The sequence below is a fragment of the Melitaea cinxia genome, chromosome 10 (assembly GCF_905220565.1).
Source record: "Melitaea cinxia chromosome 10, ilMelCinx1.1, whole genome shotgun sequence".
NCBI classification, from domain to species: Eukaryota; Metazoa; Arthropoda; class Insecta; order Lepidoptera; family Nymphalidae; genus Melitaea; species Melitaea cinxia.
The window spans coordinates 11,662,877-11,688,154 of record NC_059403.1 but is presented as its reverse complement, the minus strand read 5'-3'; positions in this window follow the sequence as shown (position 1 = coordinate 11,688,154).

Below are 25,278 nucleotides of genomic sequence, written 5' to 3'. Positions count from 1 at the left end.
AAATTTACAAGCTGAACCGAGGAATTTCACTCACAATTATATGTCCTACTAACATGATTGACAAGCCCTTTGGCGCAGTTTGTTATAGACCCTATTTTGTGCTCCGCAGGTTTTGGGTTCGATTTCTATCACAAGGCTGGGTATAGTAAACATTAATGTACCTATAAAATTACATTTATCCTTAGAAACAAATATGTACTGGCTGTTCTATTGGTTGTTACCTAAAATTCAGGCATAAAGTTAGGAACTATCTTAGGAACCGACGACATACTTAAAAATCATTTGTCTTAAGAGTTAAAGGTGACAAGTGATCACTCTTCGACTTAGAATGGTCAAAGGATCACTTAATTACAATAATATATATAGCCAGTATCATACTCAACCCTAAGGGGCGGTAAGTACTTTAAAGCTGTAAAAAGACTTCGTCTCAGATGACCAGCCCACTGGCTGGTCATCTGTGTCGCAGGTCTGATAGCCGTTGGAGTAGACGGGTCCTGGAGTGGAGACCGCGTCTTGGCAAACGCAGTGTGGGACGTCCTCCGGCCCGTTTGACCGACGATCTACGTAAGATTGTCGGTGTATGCTGGATGAGGATTGCGGAAAACCGGGATGTCTAGCTCGAATTTGGGGAGGCCTATGTCCAGCAGTGGACTGCCATAGGCTGAAGTGAGTATAAAAATATATATTAACGTATTGTTTAATAATGTATAAATAAATAATAAATAATAATTCATCACCATTAACCTAAGGAGGTCACCTCTCGAATTTGATCCGCCGTACAATAAGGTCACTAAATGGATTTTCACATAAACCTGACAGAAATGCGGGCGGTCGTTTGCACTGAGTGGTACAACTGCAACCGCAGTGTTTTACCCGTATAATAATTATAAAATTTACAGGTTTAGTAAACGAAATCTGTATAATATAAAACATTATTAAATTTCATAACTTTTGAATGGAATAGTTCAAAAATACAATTCTAGCACGAAACTCAGAAGTATACCTATATTTTTAAAGCGTTTAACTGTAAAAAACCCAATAAACCGCGATTTAATCCGAAATATTTGTTTAATTATAATGAGTTAAATTGGCGTAAACATTAGAAAATAATATGTTATAAAAATCGGCCAAGTGCGAGTCGGACTCGCGCACCGCGGGTTCTGGACAAACAAGATAATAAACTAACAAAAAATTTACGCTTCTTGCAATTTTCACTTTATCTGTGCTAAAAAAACGTTGCTTTGTACCAAATATTAAGATTCTGAGTTCATGAGAAGTAAGCACCCTGTAAGTTTTTATTCCCTTGCGCGTGTCGAAAATTTGCAGCAGAAATGGCTGTATCTTTTGATTGCGTTGGTTTAGAAGTTTGATTTTTTCACAGATCCTAGGAACAGTAGATTTGAGTATTTGATATGAATTTCAACTTAATACCTTCTCTACGCGTTCCTGAAAAAAAGTATCTTGACAGACGGATGGACAGCAAAGTTATCTAATTTTTTCCTTTGAGGTACGGCATCTTAAATTAGTATTTATAAAAATAAACCCGCTACATACTAATATGGAATAGAAATAATTCTTTTGATACAGAACTAGAAAATAATTAAAGGTTTGTGAAAATATAGAGTAACAACTAATTAAAATATAATACTGTCTACATATAGTGTTTTCTTATTAAAGGTATTATATATATATATCTTATTAAAGGTATATATATTATTAAAGGCATATCTTATTAAAGGTATTATATATTGTATAAAGGTAGTAAGGTTATTAAAATCTTAGGTAAGTAGTTCGGTAAGTAAGGTTAGGTAAGTAGTTTCCTTATAAAAACTCTTTATACCATCATGCGATGCTATCATTAACAAGTTCCATCTAGTTCATCTTGAGCGATGAAGACGAAACAATATTGACATTGTATAATGGAAAAATGGCGTGCTAGAAACGAATTACTACGGGAAATTGCTGTTTCCTCGCCATTTACCAACTAGAATCAGTTATTTGAATCGGTTGAATATGATGAAAGGTAAATACTATTTTGTCATTATTACAAAAAAGATAGTTAAACTGTAACATGTATAACAAACGTAATGATATAAAATTAGTTAGTTATCCGTTCAGGTTTTGTACCGACAAAATTTTCTAATTATGAAAATAAAAAGAGTCACCTTAATCACCAACAGGAACAGGAACACAAAACTGCTCGAAAGCAGTATTATTTATCTGTGATCTTCTGCAAGGTTTTGTACCCATTCGGGCTGCTCCATATGCATTCATATGTACAGCAGAAAATTTCCTGCTGTACCTACCTACCGCCATTACTCTCTTAAAATTCCAATTTTTGTACCCAATTAAGCATTTTTATATTTTAGATTGATAAGCATTTGTATCTTTGTATGTTATGGATTGCACATTATTGTATATTATTATGTTGCACAAGCTCGTTACATTGCAAGCCTCTTTGTGCTGCGTAGTCTGGAAGAGAACACAACTTAGTAATAAGGCCACCCGTTGCACGCTCTGTAATTAATTTGAAGCTTTCCTTTTGTATGTTTGTCGTAAGTTACTGGGTGCAATAAAGTTATTGATTATTATTATTGGGTACTAGTAGAATTATTATAACTAATGAGTTACATTGAAATTGAAATATATAGGTCATAGAAAAATCTATCGAAAGATATAATCAAAGTTATACGTATATATTAATCTATTGTAACTTACAATTCCCCAAATTTACTATAATAACAAAATTTATTTTTCATATGTTGTTTATCAAACTTGTCAATATTTTTATATCAAACAACTTTATAGCCATGAATAAAATAAAAGACGACAACGTAAATCATGTCGTTTAAAACCTTAACAATTATTCTCTTCACTATATTTAATTTAAAATATTGTGTCGTCACGATGAGCTGAAAGCTGAAATCGTTTAGCACTTAAATCTGCTGTAATTTCTTTGTTTTTGGGCTTTATTTTTGTAAACACATTTATTTACTTATTACAAATGTCTATTAGTAGGAAATAACATTATTATTTGAAATTAAACAATAATAGAGTTAGGCCTTGAGGCAAACAACTCATTACAGCACTGTTACCTTCTATCACTTTTGCGATCTTAATAAAAGCAAAGACGACGATGATGTCCATTATTATTTCAATGCTTTTTGTCTGTTTTCATCCTCAAATAAAGCAGATAGCCACCTCCTAAAATTTAAACTGGCATAACGACGTACCTACAGCAAACTCTACACATTTAAAATGGAGAAGAGGTGTATAATATATACATACATATATAGTATAACATAATTAAATACAAAATCTTTAATCTCATCAAAGATATATATGAAAATAATGGTATTTTCACCAAAAAATAATTTTATTAGAGGCACTATATGTGCCTTCATTAGATTCGAAATAATCAACTACTACTACTACATGAACAACTCACTCAACTGTTACAACAAAAATCATACATACATATATTTTTGTAAGCTTGAAACCTCGCTCTTTCAGATAACTATTAATATTAGCCCAGTATAATCGATACTGCAATCAAAAAATAGATTTCAATTTATTTTCTATTTAGATAGTGTTTCTATCTCAATATCAGACGGGCTGCTCCAAATTTTGAGTACGACTGCTGTACCCTACCTCAAAAAAAAAAAAAAAAAAAAATAGTCACTCTGATTGTCTAAAACTATGTTTTTCATGAACAAAATAGGTAAAGAATGGTCTGTGTGTTTTTACTTATAAACTAATAATTATATTTTAAATAGCTTTAATAGGTTCCAATTGCGTAATTTTTTTTATTTAGTATCTTGTAAATTTAATAAAACCGAAGACGGGCAGCAGCGTATTCGGTGCGACAAAGCCCGTATTGCGGTCACCAACCCGCCTATCCAGCGTGGTGACTATGGGCAAAACACATGAGTTCACGTTATTTTTGGCGTGAACTTGTGGAGGCCTATGTCCAGCAGTGGACTGTATAGGCTGTAATGATGATCTTGTAAATTTTATTTTAGACTTTTGATTAGATAGCATAGAACATTTCAATATAAACATAAATTTGGTATAAGTTAATTTATATTTAATGATACCAGCAATGACTAGTAATAAAATAACCTTATTGAGTACTTTACAACATCCAGTACAGCTCCATTAATTCCAAATCACTGATCAATTTGTTTCGCAACTGGTAAATAATGAGCGTTAAAAGCTTTTTGACTTCCTCGCTTTAAAATAGCGTGGACATTTACCTACTCTAAAAGTACGCAATAGTAAAAATAAATTTTTCCTTTAAAACTTTTACTATCAACGTATAACGTTATTACACAAGCTACATGATATAACTTGTTGCGAGATTCAAGGACTCATATTTACTTAGTTCGAAAATTATAAAAATTAAAATCAATTATATCAAGTTATTTAATTTACTTGTTAGTTATCTACGTGGGTAAATTTCACGACTAGCTTTCATATCATATAATTTGTGTAATGACGTTATATGTCGACATTAAAAGTTTTAAAGGAAATAAGTTTATTTTATTCTTTTTAACGCGCTTAAAATGAAATCTATTTTAAAAGTTTTTTACTTATTTTTTATTTACTTTTTAGTTATCACTGGACAGATTTTTTCATCTGGTATTGTCAGCAAATGTTAATCAGTTGATACACATAATCTAGCAAAACATGAAAACTTACTCTGCCATTTTTAAAGTTCGCCATATTAAATTAAAAGTTACGCTATTTTTAGAGTTACTTTCAGCAAGCCCTTTAATTTGATTCCTGTTATGTAGGGAAACATAAAAAATCATCTTTACAGGTCCAGCATATTAGACTTAGTGTAACGGCATTTTTTTCCGAGTTAATCACAGCAAAGCCTTTCATTTGATATCACATTCTAGGAAAGCTTAAATAAGTTAGTTTGTTTTTCAATTTACTATTGGAAATTCACCCTAGAACTCATAAAAAGGAATGAGAATCGTAAACGCCAACCAACATGATATGTCTTACAACTAGACGGAGTACAAACATCTACCATTAGGCATATTCCATAAACTACTTATCGCACGGTGGTCGAAATTCAACCATTATTATAATAAACAAAAAAGTGTAAATATATGCACTATTGAATGTCATTAACCCTAAAGAAGAAGAAGAAAATAATATGCGTGTGTGTGTCAAATACACCGTGTATTTCTAGTGTAGTGTGTGTAAAGTTATTTTTTTTAATTGGTTTATTGTATTTTTATATTATAAACAATTAAAAAAAAATTAGCATTCTGCACCCCCTCTCTATATAAACTAAAAATGTGCGAAATTTCATACTCCGTCGTTCGCGCAATTTTAGTAAAAAGGGGGTACAAAGTTTTTGCTTCACGTATTAATATATAAAAAAAATAATTTTGTAAATATTGTAGGTATGTGTTCAATAATGTTCCGTTTCATTTCAATATATTTATAAGCTATTAGTTAACTCGGCTGACGTTGTCTTATCTTACGAATTGTCACTGTCAAACGCGTCAAGTTGAAACAATGATTACGTATATTATCGGTTTTTATAAAAACCGTTTTTTGCGAAACCAGTTCACGTCACTAGTGTCACACGTTACACGTACACATGGTTACATCGGAACAGTTGTCATCTACTCTATGATTGTCATACCACAATAGCTATTAAACCAATACTGTAATTTAATCATAATTATAATAAAATATATCATGGTGAGAATAATGTCCACGATCACATTTATGACTTTGCTACCAACAAGATTAAGCTCACAGATGTAGTAAATATATTAAATTACCATTGTCTTTGCAAGATTACTTTAATCCAGTCGTCACCAGATGACATCTGTGCTTTTTCTACTATCGTTGAATATTTCAGTTTATATGTATAGTGAGAATTTGGTGCTTTCATTAAAAAAAATCGTATTTTATATGAAAAATAGTTGTCAAGTGCTAATTATTTGAACAGGTTTTTTTTTTAATTTATAGAATAGTATTTCAAATATGTATACTATATTACACTTGTTTTATTTTATTTTCCAATTCGATTTCCATTTAAATAGATAATATATTGTGCAGCTAAGATAAACTTATCTTAATATATATAAATCTCGTGTCACAATGTTTGTCCTCAATGGACTCCTAAACCACTTAACCGATTTTAATCAAATTTGCACACCGTGTGCAGTTTGATCCAACTTAAAAGATAGGCTATATTTTATTTTGATATATGTAATTGTTATATTTAGAAAAAAAATAAGGCGATACGAAGTTTGCCAGGTCAGCTAGTACTTTTATAATTTCAAAATGCTCAAATATGCCTCTTTACCCATTTGCTGCTATTCCTCGATCTAAACTGTATTTATTCATCCCTCAAGACTGCAAGAGTTGATGATAAGATAACATTTACTGGCCGTGCTTTAAAATAGTTTCAGACTGAGGTGCAAGTAAAATTCTTGAGGCGGCAAAATGTAGTCAAAATCTGCACATACCTACATAAAATAAACTCTACAGTTAACAACGGAGTGATAAGAAATAAGGGAAAGAGGCCTATGCGCAGCAGTGGGGTAGAACAGACTAAAGCGTAAAAGAAATCATCTATTTTGGCACATCTGAAAAACATACGAAATAGCCGAATTTTTACACTGAAAACTATGCATTTTTATGACATGAGTGTAGCTTTTTCTTATCTAGAATGAAAGAAATGGAAATGAAAAAACACGAAAATGTTAGGTAGAGACTGAAGAATATGCACTAAATAATGTTGTTCAATCGTCCCGCACACGATATCAAAAAGTTTGAGTATTATTTCATCTAAATATATGTTTTGAGAATTTTGCATTCTTATTAAAGACGTAACGGCATTATGATATTTATTTATAATATTTCTTTTTTCTACCAGTTTCAAATATTTAATATATAAAAGTATTTTAATGACTGGGCGAGATAAATAACGAAAATTAAATAATTTTATGAAAGAAAATATATTTAAAATAATAAGACTATCCATCTGCCATAATTTATTCAACGTTTTAGCAGCAAGTATTAAGATCCAATATAAACTGATGGTTTTAATTAGTTTTTGAATTCTAATTATAATAATTTATTCGATATAAATATAAGTCAATATAAAATTTAATGAATGAATAAATTATGATGTTCAACCAAATTGAAAATCTAAGACAGTGCCTACTCGAGAATGGCTCGACCGATTCGGCTAATTAATTTTTTTGTATGTTCCTTAAGGCCCACGGAAGGTTTAAGGTATAAAATCATTTTTATCTGACAGAACGAAGTCTGTCCGGGCAGCTAGTTTATATATAAATTCGTTTGGTCATTCAAATATCACGAAATATTGAAAGCCGCTTGAAGTATAAAGATGAAATTTGGCAGGGAGGTAGTTTATAGTTATTAGACGTCCGATAAGAACTGATAATACTATGAAGCAGGATTACGAAGGCCTAGTCTAGGTTTGCTCTAACAACCCAGACCCTTGGGGCCTAGGCCGCAGACTTAGGTCTGGGGCCTGGGCCCCAAGGGGAGGAGTTCCTGGACTTCTACCTGGGCGCGTCCCCCGTTTGGCGAATAGATGAATGCCGCCTGCGGTTTAACGACTGCGGGTGGTAGAGGTCTTCGGACCTCCGCGGACCAAAACCAGACGATGCGCTCCGGGTACCGCTCTGGTTCTCAGAGTAGACTTGTGAGCGCAGGCGTGTTGGCACGGAGGTGCAGAGGTGTGTGTGGTGCTGAGACGGCGCGGCGGACTGGACCTCACAGTCGCCTGGACTCAGGCGGTGGGGCAGCTCCTGGACCTCGTCTCCCTCTTGCAGACGTCGGAGGGATCGACTTGGAAAGGTTGAGCGTCTCTTCCGACGGGGCCGAAAGGCCATCGCCAGGGGGCGTCGTAGTAGTGTGTGAAAGTGATCCCATGGCATCCCCACTACGGTACCGGCGGAAAAATAATGTGGGTTTTAGTGGATAGTCTGGCATTGCAGCGCACGCCGGGAGTTCCACACTCCCGTCACATTCATGTCACGGGGCTAGAGCGTAAATGCATTTCCCCATCTTTAAAAAAAAAGTTTGCTCTAACAAGTTTGTGTAATCATTTTTTGTGCTACAAGCTTGAAAATTCAGAAAAAAAAATCTGTCAAAATGTTTATAAATATAAACTGCACGTCAGATCTCATAAGTCATCATCATTACAACCTATACAGTTCACTGCTGGACAGAGGCCACCACAAGTTTACGCCAAAAATAACGTGAACTCATGTGTTTTGCGCATAGTCATGACACCCATATCACACAATAAGTACTAGATTTCAATTACAAAAAGAATCATCAAAATCGATACACCCAGTAAAAAGTTATAAAACTCCGCTTTTTTAAGTCGGTTATAAAAACAAATCAACTTTAGCGTGTAAGTACTATTACTACTATTACTCTAAACACGACTTACAAATATTTATTTTATCGGAACTATTAGCATTTTTATTATAGCTCTGTTTTCTGAAAATTATCTAGAATAAATTATATATAAGTTGGGGCCAGTCTCTAGGGAAATTTGAGTATATTTCTGAATTCATATTTGGACGAAATTACTTAGAATTTTAATAGTCATTACGTTTAGTTAATTATTGTGACAAAATAGCCAAGGGAATAAAAAAAAAACTTCGTCTAAAGTTTCTACCACATGTTCAAATTAAATCGCTCTTTTTAATTTATTTTTTAAAACACACACACACACACACAACATGCGTGCACTTACTCTCACTTCGCTTAATATACTTAATAAAAATTAGTAAATATTAATTAAAAAAAAAAAACAACTTATTTTAGTTTCTGTAACAGATTATGTAAAATGGTAAAAGAAAAGATTATAATAGTAATACATTCTAAAAAAGTACATAATATTATATCATTTGCATCATTTGTATAACCATATATCTATATATATAGTGTTGTATACTCATTGTCATTGTCTGGGAGATTGACGCTGTATGCCGTAACACAGGTTTTCGTAGTATGGCAGCAGAGGCATCCTAAATATAATTACTGCTATCTAACTAACTACATTTAAGTAAAAATGTATATATTTTTATTTGGAAAAATAAAATATTACTATTATAAGTATTTTTTAAAACGTCATGAATATCATGGTGCTAAGAAGCACACTGTAATAAAGCCTACATGTCTTTAAAAAGTCTTAGATAACGGAATCATATTTTTGTTAGTATATACTGAATGCAATCATCGATTTAAGAGGCACAGTAACCCAAATCAAGTAACAATGCTGTTTATTTAAGTGATGATTCTGTAAAAAAAATTTAACTCACTAGTTCGGCAAACAAGCGTATGGCTGACCTGATGGTAAGCGATTACCGTAGCTTATAGACACCTGCAACACCAGAAGCAACGCAAGCGCGTTGCCGACCCAATCTTCAATCCCCCCAGGAGCTCTGGTCACCTTACTCACCAACAGAAACACAATACTTCTTGAAAACAGTATTATTTTGCTGTGATCTTCTGTAAGGTCAAGGTACTACCCCAGTCGGGCTGCTCCATATTTTGAGCAGGAAATTCCTGCTGTGCCCTACCTCAGTTATTGTCAGTGTATTAATTGGAATATCATTGAAATCCAGATGCTAGTCTCTAGTTAGTGTATGTTTGTGTCGGTATCGGTATAGGTAAATGCCTCCGGTTTGGAGATTCCTTGTACACAATTCTTGTCATGACAATAATGAACAAAAAAAAATCCATTTTTCACATTATATACAAAATTATGAGAACTAACAAAATTAAATTATGTTCAACAATACTGACTATAATAAAACTCTTAATTAGATAGCCTATAAAACCTTTGTAGTAAATTGGCATCTAACATGACAGTAAAAATTACGATTTCAATTAGACGAACAAAGGTTTAACGTGAAAAGAGGATTTAAGGAAATAAAAAATACCCAATCAAATAATTTATTACATTCATAGCATTGAAAATCGTATCCATTACCGATTCTTGATTTGTCATGACGGTTGATTTATTAAACGTCAATTAATCTTCGATTAGAGAATAGAGCAGCTAGGGGCTTAAATATTTTGAAGGTGGGGTTACGTATATTAAACTAAGTTCGTAAAGCCGTGAAAATCTCTTAGGCCATATAAGACTGTAATTAGGCCAATTTATCTCGACAGCTTGTGGTTTGTCCTCTTTAAGCTGTTCGTTAAATGTTGGTTTAAACAGGGATCAATCGAGGAGCTTTAAATGTGTAATTATTGTAGTTTAAATAATATGCCTGAAAATATAATTGTAGTAAGTTACAAATAAAATAAAAATATGAATCTTATAATAAGTGAGTAATACGAGTAAATAAATTTCTATCAAAACCTAGTTGTTTTTATAAAGATTATGAAAAGAAAATGGCAACTTCGATTCACAACAAAGGTTAATGTAAAATTATTTGATTATTTACCTACAGTTCTGATATATTAGGGGACTTGTTGTACCTAGACCAGTTTTTTGAATTTTGTTTTTTTAAAAATCAATAGACGCCGCGTTGACGCAACGGTCACAGCACTGGCTGTTGCGTTGGCGGTTGCGAGTTCGATCTCCGCACATGACAAACATTGGCCATGCAGATGTTTGCCGTCGTCTGGGAGTATGTACAGTCATTGTGGGTCTCCCCACCGTGCCTTGGAGAGCACATTAAGCTGTCGGTCCCAGTTGTTATCATGTACTCCTGATAGCGATCGTCACTCATAGTAGGGAATATATCCGGCAGTCCGCATTAGAGCAGCGTGATGGATTAAGCTCTGATACTTGTCCTACATGGGGAAAGAGGCCTATGCCTAGCAGTGGAATATTACAGACTAAAGCATCATCATCATCAACATCATCATCATAAAGCATAGCATAGCAAAAAGTAATTGTTCATCAACACTGGTCCAGGGTGCATGTAAGTATATAAAGATCATTTTATTAAGTAAGTAATTTATTTATAAGATAACGATTATTAAGATGATTAAATAAAGAAAAGCGGAACCACTAGCGACCTGAAAAAAAAAGAGAAAACTGTCTAAGGCACATCCAACCAGATATACCTTGGACATAGTTTGTTGTACATTAGACATAACAAGTTTAAATCGAAACAGCTTAATTACTTATTGTTTATTTTTTATCTGTTGAAATAATATGAGTCATATCAGGATTTGCAATGAACGATAATAACAGTTATTAACAACAATATTTAGGTAAAACTATAATTATTTTAAAACATCCATACTCATTTATTCATTACGAACCACAAAATTCTAATTTAAAACCTAACGTTTGTTTTTTATTCCTTAACATAAACTTTAAAACAAGCAAAACATCAATTAAAATGGCTGAATGAAACAAAAATACACTTAAGAATTCGCAACGAAAACAAACTTAAGAAAGTATAAAAAAAAATACGTCAGACTCAGACTTTCAATTATTATTTTGAGATCAATTATTACTTGATTCTTGCTTCGCGGCATTTTACCTACAACAGTGTAATAAATCATTAATAAGTAATAAAAAAAAACAAAATTAATAAAAAAGACCCTTTTTTTTTATAACTGTTGGGCTGTTTCTGATCTAGCTTGACCAGTGACCGAGGTACATCGTAAGTTGGCTAAGGTACAACACACCGACAACTTTACTTAACAAACTATGAATTTAATTCTTATTATTTTTGGTATGTTATCATATATGTTCTTTATATAAATGACTTTTTTTTCATATATCATCAAATATTACAAACATTAACTAAAAAAATAAAAACTTTAATAAAAAAGTTAACACTTTACTGCCTTCTACCACAGCTAAAAGTTTACTCAACAAGCTCGACGAGCGAAAATGTGCTTAAAATTTACCGTTTAACGTTACCGCGGTTAGCATTTCTTATAGACTAAAACACCTTTAGTAGAAAAGTGCCCGTGTTGTAACCGAGAAAAGCCATTGCGAGAAAAGACAAGTCATGACTAAAATCCTTTTTAATCTGTGAATAGTCTTATATATTTTTGCCATTTGTAGCGCTAACTTAAGGAGGTCTATGTCCAACAGTGGACTGTATTAGGCTAAAGTGATGACTAGTAAATTCTATCTTCTTATAAGGTAGTAATTATATTCATTAACGACTTCTATGATTGTATTATAATCGTAACCAGATAATACTGAATGTACTCGACTAATTAATGGTTCAATTAGGACCAAAGTTTGAATCAAAACGTGTGTTCACGATTATGTGATCGTTTAATAATTTCTATTTAAGATTTTACAATATACAAATATATTATAATATTGTTAGTTGTTAAATATATTATAATGGATAGAGAAATTCTATTAATGGTATAGGAACATAAGTTTTATGTACATACAAAGAAAGCTAAACTTCTGAAATAAGAAGAATAATAAATTATAATAAGGAGTCATCGCACACTCATTTTGACATTATCGTAAAATACATTGTAAGAATCATTAACTATCAAAACTTTACTAAATTTCAAGTACTTTTCTCTTAAATAGCGAGAAATTTCAACAATTTTCGTTAATAATTTATTAACACCTTTCAATTCGAGTTTCTCTTCCTAAACAAATATTTTATAAAATACTTAATTAGATAAAATAATGTTAACATTTAAACTAATTATCAAGACATTTTCTGAATTAAGACAAGCGAGGGCGATGTAACGGAGATGGATTTGCGGAATCAGTGTGATAATTGCGAGGAAGATTTCATCATATCAAACCGAAGTTCGGAATTTGTCTTTGAGCTGAGATGTATGAATAATGTAAAATTCGCAATAAATAAGTTATTTATTAATTTTATAATTGACATTAATTATTGTGATGGAATTTCAAGAACATTATTTATGTTCATTAAAAACCAGCTTTTATCCATGACTTCGTAGGTAACAAAATGGTAGTTAATTAATAAAAATAGTAGCAAACCATTAAAATTACCTTTGATAACGTTACGATTTTACTGCAAATGTTTATAGAGGAATTACTATTAATATTTCTAGATGGTATAAAAAATCATGTATAATAGAGCTTATATCAAAGATATAGGATATTAGGGTTAGATCTCTAAGAGAATAGCTAAAAAATCGTATCGAATTGCATACAGCTGTTTAGATAATTTCAAAGTTTAAGTTGTTTTGGTTCGGTGGCTCTCATAATTTTTTTTCCAAATATCAGTCACGAGTATTATGACAAATGTTAGGCGATTACGATTTTATTGATATTGATACTCAATATATATACATAAATACTCAGAAATAAATAAAATAAAAAGTGCTTAGGAAGTTATTAAGATATTTATATTTTAGTCATGTTCTTAATACATACATTTATTACTCTTCAGAAGATATTTATTATTTGTTTTTCCATGAGAATTTAATTAACAGAGTAGCTTAAACGTTCGGCACATGTTTTACATTAAAATGTAGATAAACAGTCGTGTGTACAAATACGAGGGTAGAAAGTGATATATAATTGTTAGAGTCAAAGAATTAAATGTAATAAAATAATAGAATGTAATACAAAATACTGAAAGCGTAAGTGTAGGTACATTATTATACACCTATTCGATAGTCTCTTTATTTTGATGATATGAATATTTATTTAGTTATTTGTTAGTATTTATAGTTTAATACACGATTCATGATTAGGCAGTTAATTTTATTTAATTTTATTTTATTAAGGAAACAAACAGTACAATAATATAAAGAAAAAAAATCTTATAAAACTGATACATAAACCAATTAAGTTTCCAATAGTAAACAATTCATTAATAAGCTAAAAAGCACACATTAATAAGTTTATAAGAAATAATCGATACACACAGAAATATAAATAATTCAAACAGTAGTAAATTGAATAATTAAAATTGTATTGTCTATAATAACTACAAAACACGTTTCACGTTTGGTTATTGTCAATAATTCTGTTAATGTGTGAATTATGTTATGACTACATTACGTACCAATATAATACATGCACTGTATAAGGAATATTTGGTATTGCAACCTATATACTCGTATACAAAGAAAATGTACGTCTGATACACACATTTTTTCGTCCGACACGCAACATATTAGAATGTTCTATTGAATAAAATTACTATTAATTAAAATAATAAAACTCTAAAATCAATATATAAATTAACAAATACACATACACCTTCTCTTCGTATCAGTAGAGTAAATATTAACATACCATTAGACCTATATCTTAAACAGCTGAAAGTGCCGTAAATTGTCACTCTCAGCGTCAGAGTTTCTGCAATTGTCTTATTAGTTGTTTCATAAGGTTCAATCTCATAGTTTATGGTACATCGGGCCCTAAATTATTTTTTTAAAGAGTAAACTTCTAAAAATCTATATATTAAATAAGTGAAGCAAAAACTTTGTACCCCTTTTTACGAAAATTGCGCGAACGGAGGAGTATGAAATATCGCATACTTACAGTTTTTATAGAGAAGGAATGCAGAATGCTATTATATTTTTTTAATAATACATAAAATTATATTGAATCCATAAAAAAAAACATTACACACACTATCATGTATTTGACACACACACGTAAATTATACTCTTAAATATACTCTTTTGTTGATTGTCAGTCTGTATTAAAATAGAAAAATTAAAAAAAAAACAAAATTTTTATTAAATAAAAAAAACAACTTAATTTTCATTATTTTTTTATCTAAATTTTTAACCACTGGCGCCACTGGGCGACCACTAGTGGAAATGAATATGTAATGTGGTCATTGTTCGTATTTGCAAGTGAATTGGGTATTCTACTGAGTACCGAATTATACAGATTATGGGTAACGTATACACAAACGTGTCATTTTCACTTCGAAACCGCTACGAGATTAATGCTCGCCTAATGAATCAGCTCTAGTGACAAATCTGTTCACGATAATGGATAATCCTTTGTGCGTTCTCGTCCTCTAGTCCTAATTTAACTTCTTAGCTTGGCTTGTTCTTGGTATGTTATTATGAGAAAATAGAAATCGTTATGCCAATTAATCATTTTATTGGAAATGGTGTGGAAATAATAAATACTAAAATAAAATAATAAAAAAACAAAAAATATTTTCTTACAAATCGACACCAGCAATTTATACTAAGCTAACTCTTAAAAGTGAATTTTACAATAGAGGCTTATAAAAGGGAAAAACGTGATACCTTTTATATTAATTAAGAAACTTATTTGAAATTTGGTATGTTTAATAGTTAATTTATTCATTGCAATTTCACAATTTTTTTATTACATATAAAAACACATTTTATCAAGTTCGCATTAAAAAAACAAACTTATCGAAAAGTCGAATTGGCGTAGTATAAATTGTTGGTGTCGAAATATCAATTTAAATTATAAAATGTCTGACCTACTGTATAACTGACTATATAAATTATTATCAGGAATAACAAATACCTTTCGTCTATATAAAAACAATAAAATGTATTTTATTGTTTTTCTTTTTTTTTCTATAGTGTACGAGTAGTTCTCTAGACAAAGTTATTTGCTTTGACTATCGGTGACTCACATTGATATCCATTAGTACGAGTAGGTATAGATATTAATTATAACAGTCCATTTTTATACAACGTGTTATTAACCTAGCGTCCTTCCGTTTAGGGGTTTCTAGAGATACATCTAGGGATACCATAACCGAAATAATAATTTAAAAAAAATTAAACAGTAGGAAGTTACATCTCATTACTAACATTAAAATCGACACATAAATAAAATTAATAAAATTTGAGTGTCTATTTATAATATGTAATAAAAGAACCGCTTTTTACTAAATGCATATGGATTTATACACGGTACATATACCAAAAAAAAAAAAAAAAATTACTACTTTTGTCTGGCTGTCTGTCTGTCTCTCTGTTTGTTCCGGCTAATCTCTGAAATGGCTGGACCGATTTTGACGAAACTTTCGCTGGCAGATAGCTCACGTAATAAGGAGTAACTTAAGCTACTTTTATTTTAGAAGTTTATTTATTTTATAACTGCAAACTGATAGCTTTTTTGTTGAATTCTTCGCGGAAGAAGTCGCGGGCACAGCTAGTTTTATAATTGTGTTTGCTCGCAAACAAAAAAAAATCGACTTCAATTATATCGACAAGTAATACAACGTAGATCGACGAAAAAATAGTCAAGCAACTACGCGTTATCAAAGATTACTCAAAAACTAGTTATCAGATCTCGATAAAATTTATATGTGACCACATGATAAACATCAGCTTTCGATTAAATTAAAAATTATCAAAATCGGTACACCCAGTAAAAAGTTGTTGCGGATTTTCGAGAGTTTCCCTCGATTTCTCTAAGATTCCATCATTAAATCCTGATTTCTTTATCATGGTACCAAACTAGGGATATCTCCTTTTCAACAAAAAAAGAATTATCAAAATCGGTACATGCAGTAGGAAATTATGCGGTATAATAAATACAACGTAGGTCGACGAAAAAAGCGTCAAGTAAAAACGCATTATTAGATATAACTCGAAAAGTAGTTGTTAGATCTCAAATAAATGTCAGCAAAGAGGATATAAATAACCGGCTTAACTGTAAAACAGTTTCTTTTTTTCATTTTTGAACTAACTGTCGTATCACTGACCGAGTCACCTGAGTTTTTAGAACACTTAATCACTTATAAAGATCAATTAATAGCTTTAATGAATGTGTAAATAAATAAAAAATGGTGAAATGAATATTTTGTATTCATATCAGTACAAGTCAGTTAAATATTAATTAAGACATATTCGCTTTCGTAAATTAAAGATAACATTAAATTTTTCAATAACATTGCAGTAATTAATTACCAGACTATTAATCCTCACAAACTATAACAGAAGTACCTGTTCGTAATATTATAATAACAGTTTTCTGCTGTTATAATTTCATTATGAATGTCCACACGTCATTTATGCTAAAAGCTTTGACCATACTTTCATTGGGAGATATTTAATCGTATAATATCTTATAACAAGATACCCACAGACTTAAAAAATATTGACTTTTCGATATATTCAAAAAGCGACTATTTCAATATTATTATAAAAATATCTGTCTCAGTATGTAGAATGGAATAAAAGTGGTTTTCAAACCGTGGTAATTTTTTTTTTTTTTTAATTGATCCGGGGAATCTGGTTGGTTTATGTTTAATAATAATTTGTGTGTTAATTTCTCAATTGAAAATGTAAGTACGACAACGAATGTCTGTTAATTGTTTGTTTTTACCTAAAAGTAAACCTAAAAGTAAAAGTCTTATAATGATGTAAGTCTACGACGTCTACGAAGACCATCATGTGTTATCATCAATAAGGATTTTTGATGTGATCACCTAATCGTAGAGTGTCTTATAGACTACCGAAATCTCTTACCACGAATAGTACGCTGGTTTGCCACACTAGCGGTAAAAGAAAATGGAAAATATTTAAATAATTTTTCGTTAAAAGCAATTTATATTAAAACATTGACCTTGATTACGCTTGTATGAAAAAAAGTAAAGTTATAAAACTGCTTTTTCATTACATCGCTTTTCATACTATTAAATTCGTTCTATATTTAAATTTTCTTAGAAATTTCTTCCTACAATTGTTTAGTATAATTTAACAAGGCTTCGTCTTATAAATATGTATAAAAGCCATTGCGAAATATCAAGAATTTCATCGTATTTTTTATTTGTTTCCATAAAAAAATGATGCCTTAATTTTTACTGGTAACTTTTCGCATATAACGAGATAGATATTGTTATAGACTGGTATTTAAGACCATATTTGTCATTTTTTTCGTTGAATATAAGATTTTGCTTAAAAATGCGAGCTAAAAAAACTAAGAATCGATGGTCTGAAAAAACACAGTAAGTATAAAAATTTAAATGTTATATATTAAGGACAAACGTTTATCGAAGTACTCTCAAAAACAAGGCATTTTTGTTTACACGTTGTACTGAAACTGATTAATAGTGAAAAGCTTACTCAGCGAAACTGAACACTATTGTGTTGGAGTCATGCTTACAAGTACGTAATAAGCAGCCCATAGGTATTCAATATAAATTCATTGAATATATTATTACTAGCTGTGCCCGCGGCTTCGCCCGCGTTGAAATCAGTGTGTCACAAAGTTTTCCCGGCACACTTCCAGTTAAACTCTTATTATAATCGGCTTAGCCGTTCCGTAAACCTTCCTCTTGAACCGCATGAAAATCCGTTCAGTAGATTTTGAGGAAATCGATCACATACACTTTTGGGGACTTTGTTTTATAATACACTAACTGTTGCCCGCGATTACATCCGCGTGGTTATGAAGATATGCATTACTATTAAGATGTTTAACGCATTTTTTTTTATTTCAGTCACTTGAAATGCTTATCATACTGAGTAACTTTTTAAAAGGCACAATTTAGTATAATTTAATACTTGTTTTTATAAAACCTCTCTATACACCACATTTTTAGTTTTATTTTCAGGCTGTATATGTTTCATACAAACTATCAACCCCAATTAAACCCCCTTAGCGGTGGAATATCGCTAAATCTCTCTACTCTACTACTATTATCTACCTCCTATATTAACTATTATCTACCTCCTATATTAACTATAATCTACCTCCCTGCCAAATTTCATCTTTATCCATCCTAGATGGATGGACCTTCCAGCTGTTTTTGGGTTCTCGTAATGAGTGAGTCAGTGACCTATCTCTTTTATATATATAGATTACCATGTATTATTTGGACACCTCCTCACCATCTATAGAGCATATATTTTAAATTTCAAGTCTCTTACTTCAAAGACATAGAACTTTCATACAAATTTCCAACCCCCGTTTTACCCCTCTAGGGGTCGAATTTCGTAAAACCCGTTTTTAGCGAATGTTTACGCCTATAAGGAGCCTATCTGCCAAATTTCAAGTTTTTAGGTGTTATAGTTTCGGAGATTTCGTGGTGAGTGAGTAAACCTACCATCCCCCGTTTTAACCACAAAAGGGAGTTGATTTCTAAAGATAGATTATTTGGACTCCTTCTCATTATCTATAAGGCATACATTTTAAATTTCAAGTCTCTTACTTCAAAATCATGGGACTTTCATACAAACTTCCAACCCCCGTTTTATCCCCTTAGGGGTCGAGTTTCGTAAAATCAGTTCTTAGTAGATGTCTACGCCTTAAAAGGAACCTATCTGTCAAATATCAAATTTGTAGCTCTTATAGTTTCGGAGATTTCGTGATGAATGAGTCAATCTACCATCCCCTGTTTTAACCCCAAAAGAGAATTGATTTCTAAAGATACATTATTTGGATACCTCTTCACCATCTATAGAGTATACATTTTAAATTTCAAGTAGCTTACTTCAAAAACATAGGACTTTCATACAAACTTCCAACCCCCGTTTTACTCCCTTAAGGGTCGAGTTTCGTAAAATCCGTTCTTAGCGGATGTCTACGATCTATAAGGAGCCTACCTGCTAAATTTCAAGTTTGTAAGTGTTATAGTTTTGGAGATTTCGTGATCAGTGAGTCAACCTACGAACCCTCGTTTTAACCCCAAAAGGGAGTTGATTTCTAAATATACATTATTTGGACACCTCCTCACCATCTATAGAGCATACACTTTAAATTTCAAGTCTCTTACTTCAAAATCATGGGACTTTCATACAAACTTCCAAACCCCGTTTTATCCCCTTAGGGGTTGAATTTCGTAAAATCTGTTCTTAGCGGATGTTTACACTCTATAAGGAGCCTTTCTGCCAAATTTCAAGTTTGTAGGTGTTATAGTTTCGGAGATTTCGTGTAAGTGAGTCAACCTACCATCCCCCGATTCAACCCCAAAAAGGAGTTGATTTCTAAAGATATATTATTTGAACACCTTCTCATCATCTATAGAGCATACATTTTAAATTTGAAGTCTCTTACTTCAAAATCATAGGACGTTCATACAAACTTGCAACCCCCATTTCACCCCCTTAGGGGTCGAGTTTCGTAAAATCCGTTCTTAGCGGATGCCTACGTCTTATAAGGTGCCTACCTGCCAAATTTCAAGTTTGTAGGTGTTATAGTTTCGGAGATTTCGTGATGAATGACCTTTCGCGTTTATATATATTACTAGCTGTGCCCGCGGCTTCGCCCGCGTTGAAATCGGTGTGACACAAAGTTTGCCGGCAAACTTCCAGTGAAACTCTCATCATAATCGGCTTAGCCGTTCTATAAGCCTTCCTCTTGAAGCCCTCTCTCCATTGATGAAACCGCATGAAAATCCGTTCCGTAGATTATGAGGGAATCGATCACATACATTTTTGGGGACTTTGTTTTATAATACACTAACTGTTGCCCGTGACTACGTGCGCGTGAATTGCGCGTCGCGTTTAACAAAATGGTTTGTTGAATTCGTCAGAATTGTGGTATGAAATAATGTAGTAATAATATAGTATTGTAGTGTAAATATGTTTAACCATACTGCATGCCATTTAGTTTTTAATATGGTTCTACGTAACTATATGCCACAGAATAGCGTAACGCATGCTCCTTCGTGACTCCGTGACGATAGGGGTAAATAAAAAGTATTCTAGTAACGTAAAGGCTAGATATCGTAAAAAATATATTTTTTTGTACTACTGCGTACGGCTCACCTGATGATAAGCGATTACCGTAGCTTATAGACACCTGCAACACCAGAAGCATCGCAAGCGCGTTGCCGACCCAATCCCCAATCCCCCCAGGAGCTTTGGTCACCTTACTCACCAACAGGAACACAATACTGCTTGAAAACAGTGTTATTTTGCTGTGATCTTCTGTAAGGTCGAGGTACTACCCCAGTTGGGCTGCTCCATATTTTGAGCAGGAAATTCCTGCTGTGCCCTACCCCAGTTAAAAGTTATAAGTGATCAATATAAATGTTTGTTGAACACATAGGGTTGCAACGCGGTTATTTTGCTTTAAACCGACCCTGCTGTATATGTTTTATACAAACTATCAACCCCAATTAAACCCCTTAGCGGTGGAATATGGGAAAATCCGTTCTTAGCGGACATCTACTAATTATAATCTACCACCCTGCCAAATTTCATCTTTGTCCATCCTGGATGAATGGACCATCCAGCTGTTTTTGAGTTCTCGTGATGAGTGAATCAGTGATCTTTCTCTTTTATATTTATAGATTACGATGCATTATTTGAACACCTCCTCACCATCTATAGAGCATTTTTAATTTCAAGTTTCTTACTTCAAAAACATAGGACTTTCATAGAAACTTCCAACCCCCGTTTCATCCCCTTAGGGGTCGAGTTTCATAAAATTCGTTCTTAGCGAATGTCTACGTTCTATAAGGAACCTACTTGCCTAATTTTAAGTTTGTAACTGTTATAATTTCGGAGATTTCGTGATGAGTAAGTCAACCTACTATCCCCCGTTTTAACCCCAAAAAGAAATGGATTTCTAAAGATATATTATTTGGACACCTTCTCATCATCTATAGAGCATATATTTTAAATTTCAAGTCTCTTACTTCAAAAACATAGGACTGTCGTAGAAACTTCCAACCCCCGTTTCATCCCCTTAGGAGTCGAGTTTCATAAAATTCGTTCTTAGCGGATGTCTACGCCCTAGAAGAAACCTACTTGTCTAATTTTAAGTTTGCAACTGTTATAATTTCCGAGATTTCGTGATGAGTAAGTCAACCTACGATCCCCCGTTTTAACCCCAAAAGGGAGTTGAACTCTAAAGAAAGATTATTTTGACACCTTCTAATCATCTATAGAGAATACATTTTAAATTTCAAGTCTCTAACCTCTAAAACATAGGACTTTCATACAAACTTCCAACCCCCGTTTTACCCTCTTAGGGGTCGAGTTTCGTAAAATTCATTCTTAGCCGTAGTTAACGCCTTATAAGGAGCCTACTTGCTAAATTTCAAGTTTGTAGGTGTTAGAGTTTCGGAGATTTCGTGATCAGTGAGTCAACCTACGATCCCCCGTTTTAACCCCAAAAGGGAGTTGATCTCTAAAGAAACATTATTTGGACACCTTCTCATCATCTATAGAGAATACATTTTAAATTTCAAGTCTCTTACCTCTAAAACATAGGACTGTCGTAGAAACTTCCAACCCCCGTTTCATCCCCTTAGGAGTCGAGTTTCATAAAATTCGTTCTTAGCGGATGTCTACGCCCTAGAAGAAACCTACTTGTCTAATTTTAAGTTTGCAACTGTTATAATTTCCGAGATTTCGTGATGAGTAAGTCAACCTACGATCCCCCGTTTTAACCCCAAAAGGGAGTTGATCTCTAAAGAAACATTATTTTGACACCTTCTAATCATCTATAGAGAATACATTTTAAATTTTAAGTCTCTAACCTCTAAAACATAGGACTTTCATACAAACTTCCAACCCCCGTTTTACCCTCTTAGGGGTCGAGTTTCGTAAAATTCATTCTTAGCCGTAGTTAACGCCTTATAAGGAGCCTACTTGCTAAATTTCAAGTTTGTAGGTGTTAGAGTTTCGGAGATTTCGTGATCAGTGAGTCAACCTACGATCCCCCGTTTTAACCCCAAAAGGGAGTTGATCTCTAAAGAAACATTATTTGGACACCTTCTCATCATCTATAGAGAATACATTTTAAATTTCAAGTCTCTTACCTCTAAAACATAGGACTGTCGTAGAAACTTCCAACCCCCGTTTCATCCCCTTAGGAGTCGAGTTTCATAAAATTCGTTCTTAGCGGATGTCTACGCCCTAGAAGAAACCTACTTGTCTAATTTTAAGTTTGCAACTGTTATAATTTCCGAGATTTCGTGATGAGTAAGTCAACCTACGATCCCCCGTTTTAACCCCAAAAGGGAGTTGATCTCTAAAGAAACATTATTTTGACACCTTCTAATCATCTATAGAGAATACATTTTAAATTTCAAGTCTCTAACCTCTAAAACATAGGACTTTCCGAAACTATAACACCTACAAACTTGAAATTTGGCAAGTAGGCTCCTTATAGGACGTAGACATCCGCTAAGAACTGATTTTACGAAACTCAACCCCTAAGGGGGTAAAATGGGGGTTGGAAGTTTGTATGAGAGTCCCATGTTTTTGACGTAAGAGACTTGAAATTTAAAATGTAAGCTCTATAGATAGATGGTGAAAAGGTGTCCAAATAATGTATGTTTTGGGTTAAAACGGGGGATAGTAGGTCGGCTCACTGATCACGAAATCTCCGAAACTATAACACCTACAAACTTGAAATTAGGCAGGTAGGCTTCTTATAGGGCGTAGACGTTCGCTAAGAACGGGTTTTACAAAACTCGACCCCTAAGGGGGTAAAACGGGGTTTGGAAGTTTGTATGAAAGTCCTATGTTTTTGAAGTAAGAGACTTGAAATTTAAAATGTATGCTCTATAGATGGTGAGGAGGTGTCCAAATAATGTATATTTAGAAATCAACTCCCTTTTGGGGTTAAAACGGGGGATGTTAGGTTGATTCACTCATCACGAAATCTCCGAAACTATAATACCTACAAACTTGAAATTTGGCAGGTACGTTTCTTATAGGGCGTATACATTTGCTAAGAACGAATTTTATGAAACTCTACCCCTAAGGGGATAAAACGGGGGTTGGAAGTTTGTATGAAAGTCCTATGTTTTTGAAGTAAGAGACTTGAAATTTAAAATGTATACTCTAAAGATGTTGAGAAGGTGTTCAAATAATGTATCTTTAGAAATCAACTCCCTTTTGGGGTTAAAATGGGGTATGGTAGGTTGACTCACTCATCACGAAATCTATGAAACTATAACAGCTACAAACTTGAAATTTTGCAGATAGGTTCCTTATAGTGCGTAAACATCCGCTGAGAACGGATTTTACGAAACTCGATCCATAAGGGGATAAAACGGGGGTTGGAAGTTTATATGAAAGTCATATGTTATTAAGGTAAGAGACTTGAAATTTAAAATGTATGCTCTATAGATGGTGAGGAAGTGTCCAAATAATACATCGTAATCTCTATATATATAAAAGCGAAAGGTCACTCACTCATCACGAAATCTCCGAAACTATAACACCTAAAAACTTGAAATTTGGCAGGTAGGCTCCTTATAAGACGTAGGCATCCGCTAAGAACGAATTTTATGAAACTCGACTCCTAAGGGGATGAAACGGGGGTTGGAAGTTTCTACGACAGTCCTATGTTTTTGAAGTAAGAGACTTGAAATTTAAAATATATGCTCTATAGATGATGAGAAGGTGTCCAAATAATATATCTTTAGAAATCCATTTCTTTTTGGGGTTAAAACGGGGGATAGTAGGTTGACTTACTCATCACGAAATCTCCGAAATTATAACAGTTACAAACTTAAAATTAGGCAAGTAGGTTCCTTATAGGACGTAGACATTCGCTAAGAACGAATTTTATGAATCTCGACCCCTAAGGGGATGAAACGGGGGTTGGAAGTTTCTATGAAAGTCCTATGTTTTTGAAGTAAGAAACTTGAAATTTTAAAATGCTCTATAGATGGTGAGGAGGTGTTCAAATAATGTATATTTAGAAATCAACCCCTTTTTGGGGTTAAAACGGGGGATCGTAGGTTGACTCACTGATCACGAAATCTCCGAAACTATAACACCTACAAACTTGAAATTTAGCAAGTAGGCTCCTTATAAGGCGTTAACTACGGCTAAGAATGAATTTTACGAAACTCGACCCCTAAGAGGGTAAAACGGGGGTTGGAAGTTTGTATGAAAGTCCTATGTTTTAGAGATTTCGTGATGAATGACCTTTCGCGTTTATATATAATATAGATAGATTTACTACCGCTCCCTACTTTTCCTCTTACTACAACCAAAATATTTTTACATTACATTACATTTTATCTTCATGAAAAAAGTATTCATTTTTTCAACTGGGTCGTTCGTGCAGTTAGCAGTGATCCTGCTTTTTGCTTTTGGTTGTAGGTTCGATTCCAGCCCCGAGTATGAGCCTAATATGTATATACTTATATGTATATAAAGTTATACTTTTTTTTATACAACCAGGTCGGCAAACAAGATGACGGTAAGCGATTACCGTAGCTTATAGGATCGCAAGAGCTTACTCACCACAGGAACACAATACTGCTTTAAAAATAGTATTATTGAGCTGTGTTCTTATGTAAGGTGGTACTTCTCAATTGGGTTGCTCCAGATTTTAAGAAGGATATTTCCTGCTGTGTCCTGCTTTGTGTCTGTGTTAATTTATTGATCTAAGAATTA